The 16846-nt window shown below is 44.8% G+C and overlaps 1 long non-coding RNA gene across 13 annotated transcripts in view; it reads right to left on the reverse strand.

The window, feature by feature from the left end:
• The window catches only part of LOC126999325 (uncharacterized), a 44140-nt gene that overhangs the window by 6827 nt on the left and 20467 nt on the right, over positions 1-16846 (reverse strand). For 8 of the 13 annotated variants that reach the window (XR_007753239.1, XR_007753238.1, XR_007753245.1 and 5 more), the window contains 3 exons: positions 10511-10616; positions 5761-5910; positions 4810-4903 (listed from right to left, as the gene is read on the reverse strand). This is a non-coding gene — a long non-coding RNA (uncharacterized LOC126999325). Of the gene's footprint in view, positions 1-4809; positions 4904-5760; positions 5911-10456; positions 10617-11479; positions 12065-15011; positions 16634-16846 lie in introns of those variants that run through there. The other 5 variants (XR_007753243.1, XR_007753246.1, XR_007753240.1 and 2 more) reach the window with 5 other exon arrangements.

Here is a 16846-nt window from a genome sequence, read left to right on the forward strand (position 1 = left end):
AGTTAAATATATTTGACATGTGGCGGCCGTCAAAACTTACACACACAAGGGGATTGGGATTGGGGGGGCGGTGGGGGGGGGAGGGGGGGGGAAGTGCCCACCATCTGATATTTCGCCCCTTTGTCAACAGATTGAATGCTAGGTCATATTGGAATAGACTACAAGAGTATGCATTAGGGATTTTCCTTACTTTTGAGACTTGGGAATTTCTCTGATATAGATTTTTTTTTGGGGAAATTTTTGAATTTCCATTTTTTATGGATCCCCTCCCCCCCCCACCCCGGGTGTTTTTTGGGGGGGGGGGGGGGGGGGGGGGGGGGGTGGTGGGTGGTGGGGGTGGGTAGTTGAGATTTACCACTAGGCCTGATAAGGAGCCTCCCAAACCCACTTGGCGAATGGGATATACTTTTGCCCGACTCGGAGGAGTGGCTCCTCTCCAACTGTGGATTCTTTCAAGATAAGAAGATAAGATAACTAAACTATAGGTCCAAGGTCCAAAAGTTAAATTTTTCCCTTTTTTGTTTTTTTTTTAATTTAAATTACATTCCATCATATTTTTGGAGGTATAATTTGAAGGCATGAATAGTAATTTCATTTATCAGAAATTATCCAAATTTTCAATATTTATCAATATACAGTCAAGGTATATGTGGGGGGGGGTGTCGGGGGTACCACCCTCTACCACCTACAGTCGAGGTCCTCCGGACAAGTCTCCATCTTTCCCCCATCATCCTAGTACCTCTATTTAGGAACTCAGAAAGTGCAAGTCAATCAAAACTCTGGTGTCATTATTCTAGTTTCTTCTTCTTAGTTCTGTCGAGTTAAAGTAAACCAAGTTAAGTAAAGATAATTAATATATATTAATTAGTGTTCAATCCGTGTTGCGTGTTGTCAATGTTCCCAATCCCACCTGATGACAGCAATTTGAATTGGTTTCTTTCTTGTCTCTTGATTAATCTGTGTAATAAGAAAAAAAAAAAAATACCTGTTGATAATTAATTATTAATTTTTATTAGTTAAATAAATGCATTTGTACAGTTGTTTTGCTTTATTTTCTTATGCCGGAGGATAATTTGATCTTGATTTTCATTGACCCTATTTGTGCTGAGTGAATGAGAGTAGTTATAGTAGCAAGTGTATCATTAGGTAAGGTTGGGCATTTGATAAGCTGTGTGTTGTCTTGATCTTGATAAGTATTACAGGGCACCAGTACAGTGCATACACGGACGGATATTGGTGCTGGCTGCTGGGGGGGGGGGGAGATGTGGGGGGAAGTAAAGAAATACTACTAGTTAGTGTTAGTTTGTGTTGTCTGTGTGTGTGAGTGTGTATTTGTTTTCTGAATGAATGAGTATTGTAGTGGTAAAGTAAGTCTGGGAGGGGGTGTGGAGTCCGCGCGTGTGCGTGTGTTGGAGTATACAAGTCCGTGTTTGTGTGATACGCTTGTTTGTTTTTTTGTTGGTGTTTTGGTGGCGCTTGTTGTTTAAGTGTGCGCTGTTTGTGTCGTGTGGTGTATGTGTGTGTGTCAATGTGTATGTATAAGTGGTTGATCTTGCTCTGTCTATGAATGTGAAGATTAATTGTCATAAGTTAGTAATTATGTTGTAATTTGTGTTGTTGATTCAGTTTATGTTGCACAATGTTCATTATTCATTTGTTATAATGGAACAGTGTTGTGTAGTGTGTGTTTGTGTGTGTGTGTGTGTGTGTGTGTGTGTGTGTGTGTGTTGTGGATCCCACTGTTGAACATCATGCTAGTGTTGGTCTCTCTTATGTGTCTTGTTCAGTGTAGCTTTGTCTCTGGGGCCTAAGCCCAACACATCAGGCAATCTAATAAAGTCTGTTGGAAAGGTTTCTTTCTTCTTAGTTAAAGGTTTGCTTTCCCAGAAAACCCATTTATCCATCAATCCTGATAGGGTATCAGGACTTCTCTTTTCCTTTCTTTCTTTCTTTTTTTTTTTTGCTTATTTTATTTTTTTTTTTTTTGTGGCTTTTTGTTTTTTTTTTTTTTTCTTTTTTGTGCCTGTGTGTAAAAGGGAAGATGAAAAGGGAAGGTGAACAGGACCTAGGCTGGGTGCCTAGGCTAGGTAGAGTAAGAGATGGTACAAAGAGGAAAAGACAGGGAAAGGAGAAGACAGACTGTAGAAAGGGAGAGAGAGGAGACTGAAGGGGGAGAAGAGTAAGAACAGAAAAGGCTAAAAAACAGAAGGAGAGCAGGGGGATGGAAGGAATAAGGAAGGAAAGAAGAACAGAAACAGGAGAGAACACGAGAGTAGAAGAAGAACCCACCATGAAGAGCACCAGGAGAGGCAGAGAGGCAGAAGGAGAGGAGTCAGAGAGGGCTGAGAAGGACAGGAGGAGAGGCTGGAGAGTGAAGGAGACGAGATGCAGTTGGCAATAGTTGGATGGAGGATGTGCAGTATGTTTGAATAAGCAAACGGATAAGCAATGTCAGTATAAGATAAGGCGAAGAAAAAAGCAGCAACAAACAGAAAACTAAAAAGTGAAGTGTAAAAAAAATGTGAGAAAAACAAAAGAGAAACACAAAGAGAAAGAAAAGGAAAAAGATAGAAGAAGAGGAAGAAGAGGAAATGCGTTCATTGCAAAAAAGAAAAATTGTTTCCATTTACGAATAAAAAAAAACTAAAAACCCGGACATGGGTCTGGGTTTATCCCCGAACCTGGTTCCGGGTTTTGTGTCAAATGGAAGATGCTGTAACTGTTCCTTTGGCATCCAAGCAGTGTTGGTAACACCGCATTCAACTATCTGGCCTCTCAGCTCATGGATTACAGTTACCCGCAAACGCTCTTGGTGTCACATGTTTTTATGCTATTCACTCGAGCTCCCCTCTTATAAATGATGGGTAATTTTACTCAATACCATTAGATGCAGCAGTGATTGTAGGTCCAAAAAGTGCTGGTCACCAAAAAAGTAAAACATACTCATTACAGTCGTCCCTCAAATAGTACGGTTTCGGTTTTATACGGATTGTCATAGGTTTTTTTAGGATTTCTTAATTTCCCGCTCATCGCACCAAGTAGCATGGCGTGAGTGGCAACACTGCTCTACCAGACTGCCTCCCACCCCATGCACATCCCCTCAGTCAGTGTGTGTGTGCACAACGGAACACTTGTTTTGCCAGACTAAAACCAATGCGCTTTCCCTAAGTCTGTGTGTGTGCACAACCTCAGCTACGCTTCTGCATTACCACATAACATGCATGAACATGGGGCTCAAGAGACGAGCCAAAACACCTACTGAATGCACCCCAAAGCGTTCGAGAAAGGAATTCAGATTTAGAAGAAGTTACGTTTTGGTGCGAGTTACGTACACTCACACTCTCGCTTACTCTCTACCACAGTTGCTATTGCTCTCTAATTCATACTTGAAAATAAGATACGAAACGGTAATTATGGAGATTGACTCCGCGCCTCCAAAATACGACATTACGCCTCCATATTATAAAGTCAAGGGACGGATATTTAAACTACTCCAACCGAATTTTAAATATCCTGACCTCTAACGGGGGGGGGCTTCGCCCCCGTCGACCCCCCACCCCCCCACCCCCAGCGTAGTAACACTACAGTGACTGCAGCAGAAAATGCATAACTGGCAACTTGGGCCCGTGGGTAACAGCTGAGCCAGGCGGGACTCGGATTCCGTAGTTCAGGAGTGTTTCTGTGGGGGGGGGGGGCACTAATTTTATACGGATTTTCGATTAGTACGGGAGTCCTGGGTCCCTAACCCCCGTACTATCTGAGGGACGACTGTATTTCTTAAATAGTTTCACTGAGTTGTGATAAGCAGTTTGCGGACCTACAATTACTGCACCAGAGTGAACAATATAAGAAGTTAAGAACATGTAACACCAAGTGTGTGCGGGTGACTTGTCACCTCCACGAGATCTGAGAGAGGTCAGCAAGATCAGTGCCGTGTTACAAGCACTGCTTGGGCGCCTGACAAACAGTGTTACAGTTGGCTTGAACAAACTATAGTAATAGTAGACCCATCATACACACTTGTGGATTTGGGAGCCAATAACATGACTACTAGCTCATTGGATGACAAAGTGTGTGTATTAAATAAATGGTTGCACAAAAGAATCTATTTACTTACATAATGTATCTAGACTATTATCCCTCAACTGAAAATAATTATTTGAGTGTAAGTAAAGATAAAAAAACATTAAATTTACTAATATTATGAAAATAGTTTTCTATTATCTGTCCCCAATGACATGCATTGCAGTTTTGTACCAATAGATGAGCTAAATATTCTAATTCATTTGAGGATATCCTACAATTTTATAGGGTCATCAAAAATGACACACAGTCTATTGAGACGAAATACAGTATGATTACATCTTTAGGCAGATCAGGCACTGGTCTAAAATGGAGCAGAGTTTGGTGTAGAACACCTCTTCAGTTTTACGCATCTCGGTAGGAGTGTACACTGCAACAAGAGACATTAAGTCCAAGGTGTGCTTCAGTCTTATTTGCATTATGCACTCATCATCTGTCATCTGCAGGTCCAGGAGGCACATGTAGCCTGGTTTGGCAGGCACGAGCCCCCACAACAAAAGGTTGGGCTAGGTGGTTCTCCAGGGACTCTAAAGGATTTGCCCCTCACCCATCATTAGGCAGCAGACTCACCCAATACAGATGCACTGTTCCATGCAATTACCTCACAAACTACTACCAAGTTCACACAAAAGTATCACTCATGAATATACTGCATCATAAGACATGGAAGTCAACACTCGAGGTCCTGATTAGCAACAGCTCACAAACACAAGTCAGAATACTCACCTGCTGGGCACCATGAGTGGAGGTTGTACACTTCAATCTCTGTCTAAGCTCGGTTGAATGAAAGACTCAGGTATGGCAAAAGAACTTTGCAACTCTGAAAGTAATGAAGCACTGTTGTAAGTAAAGACTACAAATTTTTCAGCAAACTGCTGCAGCAACAAACATGCAGGCCAAGACTAAACATTTTTTTTTACACATCACAGATAAAATAGAACAGACTAAACATTTTTAGCTACATAACCTTTCCCACGGGGTTACTGTATCTGAACTCATCTCCTTTAGTTAATAAATAGTGATTTTCCAAGGAGTTTGTCAGCCAAATCACCAGCAATCACCACAACGCAGGGCAGTGTCACTTTCTACATACAGATTTATAAAGAATTCCTAGAGGCCTGATTTATGTGTGCAATACGAGGGATGCTTTGACCAGACCCTACCTCTACAACACCCACAAGCCCTGTCTCCCCACCTGCTTAAAAATAATGAATACCAAAGACTTTAGACCCGCCACAACGAGGGAGTCTAACCTATTCGTAACCAGCCTGTACTATCCATCACAATCATGAATTCAATAAATACACACGTTTTTGACAATAATGAGACTAACATCGTACGGCTTAACGCAACTGATATCTACTATAATTTCTTCTTCGTTCTGTATTTGAAGATAGGTATCAATGGGGGGCATTAGGCAATAGAGCTCAGGGGCATTCTGGGGCCACATAGACGGTTAATAGGGCATACTCCAATATTTGGTTAGTGGTTGGCACTGGGGCATGGCCTTTAGAGGGACACTTGGGGTTGGGGGAGGGCATTGGATTCTGATGGGGTGCCACGTGCCCCCCAGTAGCTACGCCACTGCCGCATAGCCGAGAGAAAGACGGATGAAACGTTTTAAGGAGGACCAGCCGACGTAATCAAATCCAGGTAACGTAACGAAGCAAGACGCACCTGTGTGGAGGAGCGGCGGGGGTCATGGGTCATCCCCGGTTAGCGCCGCGCAGCACTGACCGGCTGGGGCGTTCCCTGGTGGGCGGGGCGAGATCTGAACCCCCACTGCTTCACCTGCCCACTCATCCCCGCTCTCGAAACAACTAACACCTGAAAGTATAGTGATTTCTCTAACCTCGTCGTCTTTGCCATCATCCCGCTAAGGTTATGTGATGCCCAAGAGTTGAATAAGTAACAATACGTATCTATCATGTGTCATCTTTGTGCGTTAGGTCAGTCTGAAGTTATTAGATGTGAAGCCTTTGTTTCGAACCCTCAAATGATTGTGTAGGTGAGTGAAAAGGCCATTGCGATAATTTTGTGTTTTAATAGAGTTAGTTTGCATGAGAAAAATACAGAACAGAGAAAAATCTTACACATAATGAGATAAACATAAAAAAAAACTAAACGAGAGAGAGAGAGAGAGAGAGAGAGAGAGAGAGAGAGAGAGAGAGAGAGAGAGAGAGAGAGAGAGAGAGAACTGCCACTAAGTATGCTAAACACGCACCACTAAACAGAGAATGAAGAAAAAGAAAAAAAAGTGAGGAACGTTTTGCAGCGAAGGAAAATGAAGGTTATAAAAGAGGCGCGTGATTTTTAAGACTCACAAAAATGATCCAACACAGCGAAGAAAAAAATAGAGAGATGAAAAGAAAGAGAAAAGAAATAAATAATAGTAGAACATTAGTTAAGTGGTAAGGATGTTGCAATGGAGAGAGAGGAAGAGGAGGAGGAGGAAAATAAAGACGAGGAAAAAGAACCGTAACAGGAGTAGGAGGAATAAGTGTGCGATATGAGTATAAACAGCCATGAGGATAAATATATCGAAGGAGGAAAAAATAGAAGGAAAGAAGGAGGGCGATAAAAAGGAGATATATGACGAAGGAGGAATGAACGAGTAAACAAGAAACAAAAAGGAAAGAAAAGATAATTATTTAATAGTGCAAAAGAGGGATAAAGACGCAAAGAGAGGAATGATGAAAATTAGGTAAGTGGAGAAGGGAAAAAAATAGATATAGGAAAAAGACGAGACGGAAAGGGGGTAAGGAAAGAAGACGAAAAGGAACAAAATAAAAGACAAAAGGAAGAAAAGGAGAAGAGGAAAGGGAAAGAGGAAGCAAAAGAAGAAGACGAGAAGGAACAAACTAAGCAAGAGAAGAAAAAGGAGAAAGAAAAGAAAAAGAGGAGGATGAAGGAAAAGGAGAAAGGAAGGAAAAGAAGAAGACGGAGAGAAGGAACAAAATGAATGGTAGAAAGAAAAGGCGAAAGAGGAGAAGAGCAAAGAAGGAAAAGGAGAGATGAACAGAAGGAAAAGGCGAAAGAGGGAAACGGAAGAGGAATGAAAAGAAGAAAAGAAGCAAAAAGAAGAAGAAGAGGATAAAGAACAAAACAAATAAAGACGAAAAAGGCGAAAGAGAAGAAGAGGAGAAGAAGGAAGAGGAGAGAGAAGCCAAATTAGCAATACAAAAACAGACTGCCCAATCAGTTGTTGCATGGATTAGATGCTTGGAAGAAGGGGTAGGGGAGGGGATGGAGGGGGAGGGGGAGAAAGGGGGAGGGGGAGGGGGGAGGGGGGCTACAATTGGTGCTAAAGTCGTGTTGTAATCAAGCGATCGACTGTAAATTCCACGAGAAAACTTTGGGAGGAGGAGGAAGAGGAGGACGAGGAAGAGTAGGAGAATAGAAAGAGGAAGAGGAGGAGAAGGGAAGGGAGAATAAATGAGGTAAGAAGGGAAGGGAGAAGAGAAAATGTGTGTGTGTGTGTGTGTGTGTGTGTGTGTGTGTGTGTGTGTGTGTGTGTGTGTGTGTTAAGAAGGAAAATCATCTGAAAAAAGGAAGGGAAAGGAAAAGAAAAAAAATAGGGGGAGGCATACTACTACTACTACTACTACTACTACTACTACTACTACTATATCAGGGAGGGAGGGAGGAATACACGGAAGGGGGGAGGTAAGGAGGGATGGGGGGAGGGGGTGAAGATGAGATGAACATTGCAGAAGACATGATGTGTATGGAGTGGACAGGTGTTCTCTCTCTCTCTCTCTCTCTCTCTCTCTCTCTCTCTCTCTCTCTCTCTCTCTCTCTCTCTCTCTCTCTTGTGGTGGTGGTTCCTAATTTTTATCTGCCGAGAAGCAATGCATATATTAGCACATTAGGTGGTGGTGGTGGTGGTGATGGTGGTGGTGATAGTGATGGTGGTGATGGTGGTGGTGATAGTGATGGTGGTGATGGTGGTGGTGGTTGCCGACATCTTTGCTTTTTTTTTTTTCCTTTTCCGTTTTTTTTTATATATTTTTCTAATTGTTGCTTTATTCATTATTGTGGTGTGTGTGTGTGTGTGTGTGTGTGTGTGTGTGTGTGTGTGTGTGTGTGTGTGTGTGTGTGTGTGTGTGTGTGTGTGTGTTTCTCATTCTTCCTCCTCCTCCTCCTCTTCTTCCTCCTCCTCTTCCTCCTCCTTATCTTCCTCTTCTCTTCCCTTATCATCCTTTGTGTATGTCTCTTTGTCTTCTATTTTTTTTATCTTTTTCATTCGTTATTTTTTTCCCTTTCAGTAGTTTTATTCCTTCCTCGTTTTCCTTTCATTTCTTCCTTAATCTAGCCTCTCTCTTTCCTTCCTTCCTTCTTCTTCTTCTCTTTCCTTCGTTCTTTCACTCTCCTTCCTTCCTTGGTTCTTCCTCGTCTTCTTCCCCTCCACTTCCTCCTCTTCATCATAAATTCGTTAATTGTCTTTTTGTTTCTTCGTTTTCTCCAAATTGTCTTCTCGTTCCTTCTTCCTTTCTTCCATTCTCCCTCTTTATCGTATTTTCCTTGTTACCTCCACACATGCCCCTCAATTATCCACTTCAGGACCACTTATATCATTCCCTCCACTTAGCTTATCCCTCCACCTCTCTCGTTCCACTTCACATCCACTACCCTCGAACTAGACTATTCTTACTTCATCCACCTCTTTAGTTCATCCCTCTTCCACCTCCACGTTTCTTGATCCACTACATTTATTATCCATTTCTTTATGTATGTCTCCACCTACTCCATTCCTCCCTCATCCGCCTCTCCCATTCCACACTCTACCCCACCTGACTACTACCACTACTACTACTACTACTACTACTACTACTACTACTACTACTACTACTACTACTACTACTACTACTGCTGCCTTTTCATTACTATTATTACTACTTTATTTCTCATTCCTCCTTCGTCCCTATTTTTTGAACCTTCATCTTCCTTCCTCCCTTCTTTCCTTCCTTCCTTCCTCTGTTACTACTACTACTACTACTACTACTACTACTACTACACATACCTTCACCTTGTCCACCTACCTATCTCTCCTACTTTCCCTCTCTCTTCCACTATCACTCTCATTCTACTTCCCACTCTCCCTTTCACTCGCTCCCTCTCACTCGCCTACTCGCCCTCTCGTCCACTCAGCGCTGCCCCAACCAATGAGCACTAGGCTAAGTCCCTAAATCCTGGACCACAACAAATATCAAAAGTGTGATCCTCTTTTAATCCCTCATCGCCCATTATTCCTGCTCCTCCTTTCTCCTCTTCGATGTTTACTCCTTCCTTCCTTCCTACTTACCTCCTTGCATCTTTCTCTCTCTCTTCTCTTTCTCTTTTCTTAACTATTATTATTACTATTTTTTTCTTTCTTCCTTCACCCCTACCTACTTGAATTTGTGTTTCTTCCTTTTTTTCTTTTCTCTCATTCCTTCTTTCCGATTTTCTTTCTTTCTTTCTTTTCTTTCCTTTTATCTTCCATTCGTTTTTTTCCTTCCATCCTCCCATCTTTATCTTTTGTCTCCCTTCTCATTTACTACTACTACCACTACTACTACTACTACTCTCTCTCTCTCTCTCTCTCTCTCTCTCTCTCTCTCTCTCTCTCTCTCTCTCTCTCTCTCTCTCATCATCATCATCCTAAGTGACCTAACATTGAGGCTTGTGACAACCAATACCGTCTCTCATAACCTCAGGGGAACGGGGGAGAAGGGGGAGAGGGGAGAGAAAAGAGGAGAGCAGAATATCCCAGGGGAGAGGTGACGCCCCCGCCCCCCCAGCGCCACCCTCGCGACTCCCCGCCCAACACGTGTTCAGAGAAAGAGGGGAGATGGGACTGAGGGGAGATAGGACTAGAGGTAATGATGATGGGGGGAAGGGAGGCTTATAGAAGGGGAGGACGAAGGGGAGGGGAAGGGAGGGGAGGAGCTCTGACGGGGAATGATGGAGATGGAGGGGAGAGATGGGGAGAGACAGACGTTCGGATGAAAAGTTGGAGGGGAATGATGGGGAAGAAGATGGAAGGAGAAAGAGGGGAAAGAAGAAAGAGGGAAGAAGACGAAATAAGAATAAAGAAAAATGGGAAAGAAGAATAAAGAAAGAAGAAAAGGAATATGAAAAAGAAAGGAGAAAGGATAAAGAAGAAAAGAGAAAGAGGGGAAAGAGCAGAGAAAGAAGAAATAAAGAAAAAAATGGAAAGAAGAAAGAGGAATAAGAGAAAAACACTTTCCTACGGTTTATCTGCCTTGTTTCTCTCTCTCTCTCTCTCTCTCTCTCTCTCTCTCTCTCTCTCTCTCTCTCTCTCTCTCTCTCTCTCTCTCTCTCATTCACTCTCGCATTCACTCTCGCATTCACTCTCATTCTTTCTTACCTCACCTCACCTCACCTGGGCATCTCGCGGGAAAAGCTTAATTATCTCACGCACCTTTGATCGCTGACCTGACCTGACCTCATTACCACCTCTTCTCGCGCCTTGTCTGGTCTGAGCTTCCTGACGCGACTCCCAGGTGGCGTTGGCGTCGGTGTTGGGCCTGCAATGTTAATAGGTGGGTGAGGAGGAGGAGGAGGAGGGGGTAGCAAAATAGAGAGATGTGAAGGAGGAGGGGGGAAGGGGGTATGGAGAGGGTTGGAGAAGAGAGAGGTGTGGAGGAGGGGGGAGAGGGTGTGGACTGTGGAGAAGGGGGGAAGAGGGTGTAGAGAGGAGGGTGTGGGAGGGAGGGAGAGGGTGTGGGAGGGAGGGAGAGGGGAACAGAGGAGGATGGAGGGAGGAAGAGGGTGTGGATAAAGAAGGCCTGCTATACAATCTACTTCAACTCGGACTGCCGGATTCACGGAAAACCTGGTATGCAACTTCCTTGATCAACGCCCAGCTTTCATCAGCGTTAAGTCAGCAATATCATCTCCCTCCCGTCCACAGCAGCGCGCCCCAGGGTAGTGTGCTTACACCAAAGCTCTTCACCATTACACCTCTGACATGCCCCGGCCTGATGACGCAAATGTATGGATATATTTATATTATGCTGACGACGCGACGCAAATAGTGACCTCCAACGGCACCCTGGACGACCACGACGCCCTTGTTGCGCGGGAAGCGAACAGACTCAACACATTCGAAAAAGCGTAGAAGATCAAAACAAACATAGGTAAGGTTTCTGCGGTCGCACTCAGTAGGAAAAAAAATAATAAATGACATGCAAATACAGGATAACACCATCTCCCATCGAAAAAAACGCCAGATAATAGGCCACACAGTGACATCCACCGGCCTGATCGTTAAGCACGTCAACTACAAAACAGTGAAAGTGAAAACAGCCTTCACATATCTGAACAGACACAGAGCGGCTCAAACTATATTTATTAAAGATGAAGATCCTTCCTATACTAGACTACTCACCCACCCCGACACACATGGCTTCCCACACCAAGATGTTACAACTACAGAGGCTGCAGAACAAAGCGCTGAGATTTGCCACCGGACAGAAGTACCCGTACACGGAAAACACGGAAGCACAGAACCGCAGACTCGAAGTACAACTAGTCAGCACAAGGTTACATGTGGCGGCCTGCAAGATGAGGGAGAAACTTGATCAGCAAGACGACGTGAAAAAAAAGTTTCGGTTTAGTCGGCGCAACATCTGTGGTCATATGCCGGAGAGAGACAGAAAGGGAAGGAATTATAGAAGGGAACAGATCCCAGGAGACGGGACACGACCCCCGATTAATAATTGGTGCCCATTCACTGCTGGGTGGACAGGGGCGTAGGGTACCGGAAAAGCCGCCCAAATTTTTCCACTCCGCTCGGGAATCGAACCCGGGCTCTCTCGGTTGTGAGCCGAGTGTGTAAGACGACGTGAACTACACCCACGTCAAGGGGCTCGACGGCAGCACGAACACGTAGCACCCATTGTTCCCAAGCAGCGTGAAGTCACTGCGAGGACAACCGCCCACGCACCACTTGACAAAAGTGACACCATAGCTTAACTTAGCTCTCTCTACACACACACACACACACACACACAGCACGCCGGGATGTACAAATAAGGTGCCCGATAAACAATAACTATAGTCTTCCAAATATGTCGAGGCCGGTCTGGCGTAAGCTCCCGCGGGTCCTTTCCTCCCCTCTGCTCTGCCACACAGTCCCAACACCTATCTCTTCCTCTCATATGTAAGCTATAGGTAACATATGAGAGGAAAAAATAGGTGTTGGGACTGTGTGGCAAAGCAGAGGGGAGAAATGGACCCGCGGGAGCCAACGCCAAAACGGACTCGACAATTTGGTTTCACTACACCCTACCAACTAACGAACCTACACCACACAACTGTACACTCCTACTGTCTCTCCTTCTGCCCCACCTGTACCTCACCACTAACCCACCTCCTCTTCTTACTATACCCTTGATTAAAAAAAAAATAAAGATGAGAGTGGTGAAAAGGAAGGGATAGAGGGGAGGTCAGACAAACAAATCAACACAGAGACAAGCAAGCAAACAAATCAAGCACATAAACAAACAAACAAAACAAACAAGTAGGTATCAAGCATCATCCTCTGTGGTAATGGTCATAAAACTAAACCGACCTTTAGAAAGAAATGTCACTTATCACGAACTCAAAACCTCAACGGTTTCTAAACAATCTCCCGCTTTCGTTGAATTCCACTTAACTCACAATGACTTTTTCTTCTTGACATAAGTGGACCAGATTACTGCTCCTTAAAAGGACTGTAGTGTTGAGGGTAGCCAACCACTGACCCGCAGGGGTGGTTCATGGAAAGATCTCCGGGAAAAGTGACTGGCCATCTGATATTGTTGGAACTGACCTTAAGGGGATGACCGAAGAAGGGTGTGTGTGTGTGTGTGTGTGTGTGTGTGTGTGTGTTTCCCGGTAAAGGAAGCAGTTCAAGGCCAATAAAGAAAAAGAAAAAAACATAAAAAGGCCCACTATTCGCTGCCCCTGCAAAACCAAACATATTGAGTGGTAAGAAGTCAGGAGTGTGTGTGTGTGTGTGTGTGTGTGTGTGTGTGTGTTGCATCAGACTCTACCAGTCACCCGGTCACCCACACGCCGCCCACCGCCTCCAGCCCACGTAATGACCGAAACAGGATTCGAACAACACCCTGAACTTTAATGACTTTCCCCGAACCACCGAATGAGGGAGGCCAGAGGAGCTAATAACAAAGGTGACTAATTTCCCTCCTCATAACAAGTGCAGGAATAACAACAACAACAACAAAAAGAAAAGAGAAGAAAAAAAAAGAAAAAAAAGGAAAAGAATAAAAAAGTAATACTGAAAAGTCACGTCACAAAACTCTTTATTAAGCGATTCGAGGAAGGCATAACACACACACACACACACACACACACACACACACACACACACACACACATGACTCTTCCCTAATAATAAAAAGTAAGTAAATGTACAGAAAAATATTAGAAAACCATTAAAACATCTTTAGTAACTCTCTCTCTCTCTCTCTCTCTCTCTCTCTCTCTCTCTCTCTCTCTCTCTCTCTCTCGTGCAAGTGTGGGATGAAGTGGTGAAAGGTAATCAGGAGAGAGAGAGAGAGAGAGAGCTATGCATAACAAGATCTACCGACAGATTACCTTGAATCTCTCTCTCTCTCTCTCTCTCTCTCTCTCTCTCTCTCTCTCTCTCTCCTTCCTTCCTTCCTTTCTTTTCATCTTCCTTTCCTTCATATCTTATCCCAACTGTCCTTCCATCCCTCATATCTCCTCTCCCTCCCTTCCTTCCTTCCCTCCTTTCCTCCCTTCCTCCCTTAACTGTCCAGAGCTCATCAGAGACCACCAGGTGAAACGCATTTGCCTTGAACTGTCTACGGAGGGCCGGAGGAAGGAAGGAAGGGAGGGAGGGGGGGAAGGAGGGAAGGGAAGGGAGGGAAGGGAGGGGAGGTAGGAAAGGAGGGAGGGAAGGGAGGGAGGCATGGGAATAGAGACGCTTTGTAGATGATGATGATAATAATAATAATAATAATAATAATAATAATAATAAAGACAATAACTTAACAAATTTATGAGGAAAAAAGAAGGGAAGAAAAACAAACAAGAAAATTATAAAGATAGTAATAAAAAAAAACTGATAAAGTAAAGAGAAGAGGAAAACGGGGAAGGAGGGGAAGAAAAACAAATAGAAATAAGTAAGAAACAAGAAAAAAGAAAGCAAGGTGATGAAATAAAAGCAAAACAAAAGTAAAAAGCTGAAAAAAGGAATAAACAAGTAGAATCAACCCCCTTACCTCTCTCTCTCTCTCTCTCTCTCTCTCTCTCTCTCTCTCTCTCTAGTTTATTTCTCCCGGGGCCTAAAAAGCTGTATTCTTGGGACCGTCCGTGAGAGTAACGATGTTTTAGAAGCACATACATCAGCTCTTCCGTGCGTCTGAGGCCTTTGGGAGAGAGCGGAGGGGGGGAGATGGGAAGGAAGGGAGAGAAGAATGGAGAGAAAGAGGGAGGGAGAAAGGCTGTGAAGAAGGAGGAGGAGGAGGAGGAGGAGGGATCGAGGGTGAATGAGAGGAAAGAAAGATGGAGAATGGGATGTAGATGTAGAGGTGATGGTCTGAGAGAGAGAGAGAGAGAGAGAGAGAGAGAGAGAGAGAGAGAGAGAGAGAGAAAGGGGCAGGCAATAAGGCATTTCCAGTTTCGAATCTTGCTGAAGTGAACAGTTTTTCGAATCTCTCTCTCTCTCTGTTTACGTCTTTCTAATCTTACTCACTGAATTCTTCCTCACTCCCCCTCTTACTTTCCTGATGCGATTCACACCCTGGGTAGTCAGTAGTAGTAGTAGTAATGGTAGACAGGAATACGAAGGGGATAAATAGTGTACAGCTAAAAACCGATTTGGATTTGTTGCGAGTGAAATTAATTGATAACATAATTATAAGCAGACACAACAATCTCACTGTTCTTACCTAAGAAAACAAAAATGATGGTTTCCGGTCCGCTCTGACGGTTGGCCGGAGAGAGACCCCCGTATCCCTCCAGATTTGTCTTACGACTTTCATTATTGTCTTTCGACTTCCGTAGCTTTAGTTTTGTAGATCCTTCATTGTTTGCATTACTGCAGGTTTGGCCGAGGCCGGGTTTGGGGATCTGGGTTTGCACCCTTGAGTTACCCGCCATTGCAGGAGCCGGACCACCACCCGGGATGCGGGGCACAACCCCTGCCTGACACCCGGTACCCACTCACTGCTGGGTGAACAGGGGCACGGGTCAAAGGAAACTGCCCATGTATCTCCGCTCCGCCCGGGATTCGAACCTAGGATCTCTCGGTTGTGAGCCGAGCGTGGTGGCCGTGGATCGATACCACTACACCACGAAGCACTCGTAGGGGGAAGGTCGACAATGCCCGGCTTGTTAACTTGCCGCCTCGTGCCCCCCCCCTCCCTATCCCCCTTCTCCCTTTTCGGACCACCTTTTACCCCGCACTGCACTCCTTCTAGGGATGATGCTTGAGGAGAAGAAACATACTTAAGGTTGTGGTGGTAGGATAGGGATGCGATGATTGGAGGGTGAGTTTAGGGAACGACACATAGTTTGTCTGTCTGGCTGGCTGGATGAGGAAGAAACAAGAAAGCAGAAGAATATATGAAAAGATTAAAAAAAAAGTGAGCAATTCTCTTCGACCATGGAAGGTATACACGAATATAAAGGTTACGGAGGGAATTCCAAATCGGGTACTCCGTAGTGCAATGGTTAGCACACTCGGCTCACCACCGAGAGATCCTGGGTTCGATCCCCGGGCGGGGCGGAGAAAGATGGGCGATCTCCTTACACCCGCGCCTCTGTCCACCCAGCAGTAAAATGGGTACCGGGTATTAGCCGGGGTCGTGTCCCGCCTCTCGGGGAGTGGTGGTCTGGCACCTGCCGCGGCCGGAAGCTCAAAGGGCGTCATGCGCCCACGGCCCCCAAACCTTGGCTCACGCCAAACGCCGAGCGCAAGCTCACAGCTCCAGTTACGTGAAGAATAAACAGAGGATTAAGGAGGGACCTGGGGGTCTCTCTCAAAGGGCGACTAGCAACGGTAAGGACCGGAACCCGCCACTTTTGTCACAAATCTTTCTATTATACACCTGACGTTTGCCTCAGCGAGGCGCCGCCGGCCGCCCCGCCCCCACGCCGCGGCAAACTGTCCAGATCAATGCACGGCCTCCCTCCCCCTTTTTAAACTATCTTCACACATCTCTTTACCTCTACTGTATGAGAAAAGATTACGTATCATGGTACAATGTAACAATTATCTAATGTTCGTTATTTCCATGAGTTTCAAGGTGTTCCACGCAAGACTGGTTCCACGGGCTGTGCAACAGCAGGATCGAAGGTAAGAGAAAACGCAGCATAACAGGTAACGTTGCCAGGCAGACACCACCAAACTGAGGCCGTTCCCTATGTGCCCTTCCCTCGGCTCTCCTCACGTCAGCACAGCGTCATCACCACCGAGGCAGCACCGGTCAGCACACTCAGAGCGTTGCACCACTCGGCAGCAGATCAGCGTGCAGTCAAATGAAAACAAGATAAAAGGAGAGACGCCTTCGCAGCTAAATTTCAGTCACGCCGCACCAAGGAGGTTAATGAAATGACAAAGTTGCACAGGTTAGAGTAATATAACGTCGTTTGTCTTGTTTTCCTTTATTTTCATTCACTGTAGAACATCATTATCTGTATGAGTGTGGTTATCAGTGCCGCGATATTAGAGTGAATGGGATTTTATAAGTGAAAGTGATCTCTCTCTCTCTCTCTCTCTCTC

Source organism: Eriocheir sinensis, chromosome 16 (assembly GCF_024679095.1).
Source record: "Eriocheir sinensis breed Jianghai 21 chromosome 16, ASM2467909v1, whole genome shotgun sequence".
Classification (NCBI taxonomy): domain Eukaryota; kingdom Metazoa; phylum Arthropoda; class Malacostraca; order Decapoda; family Varunidae; genus Eriocheir; species Eriocheir sinensis.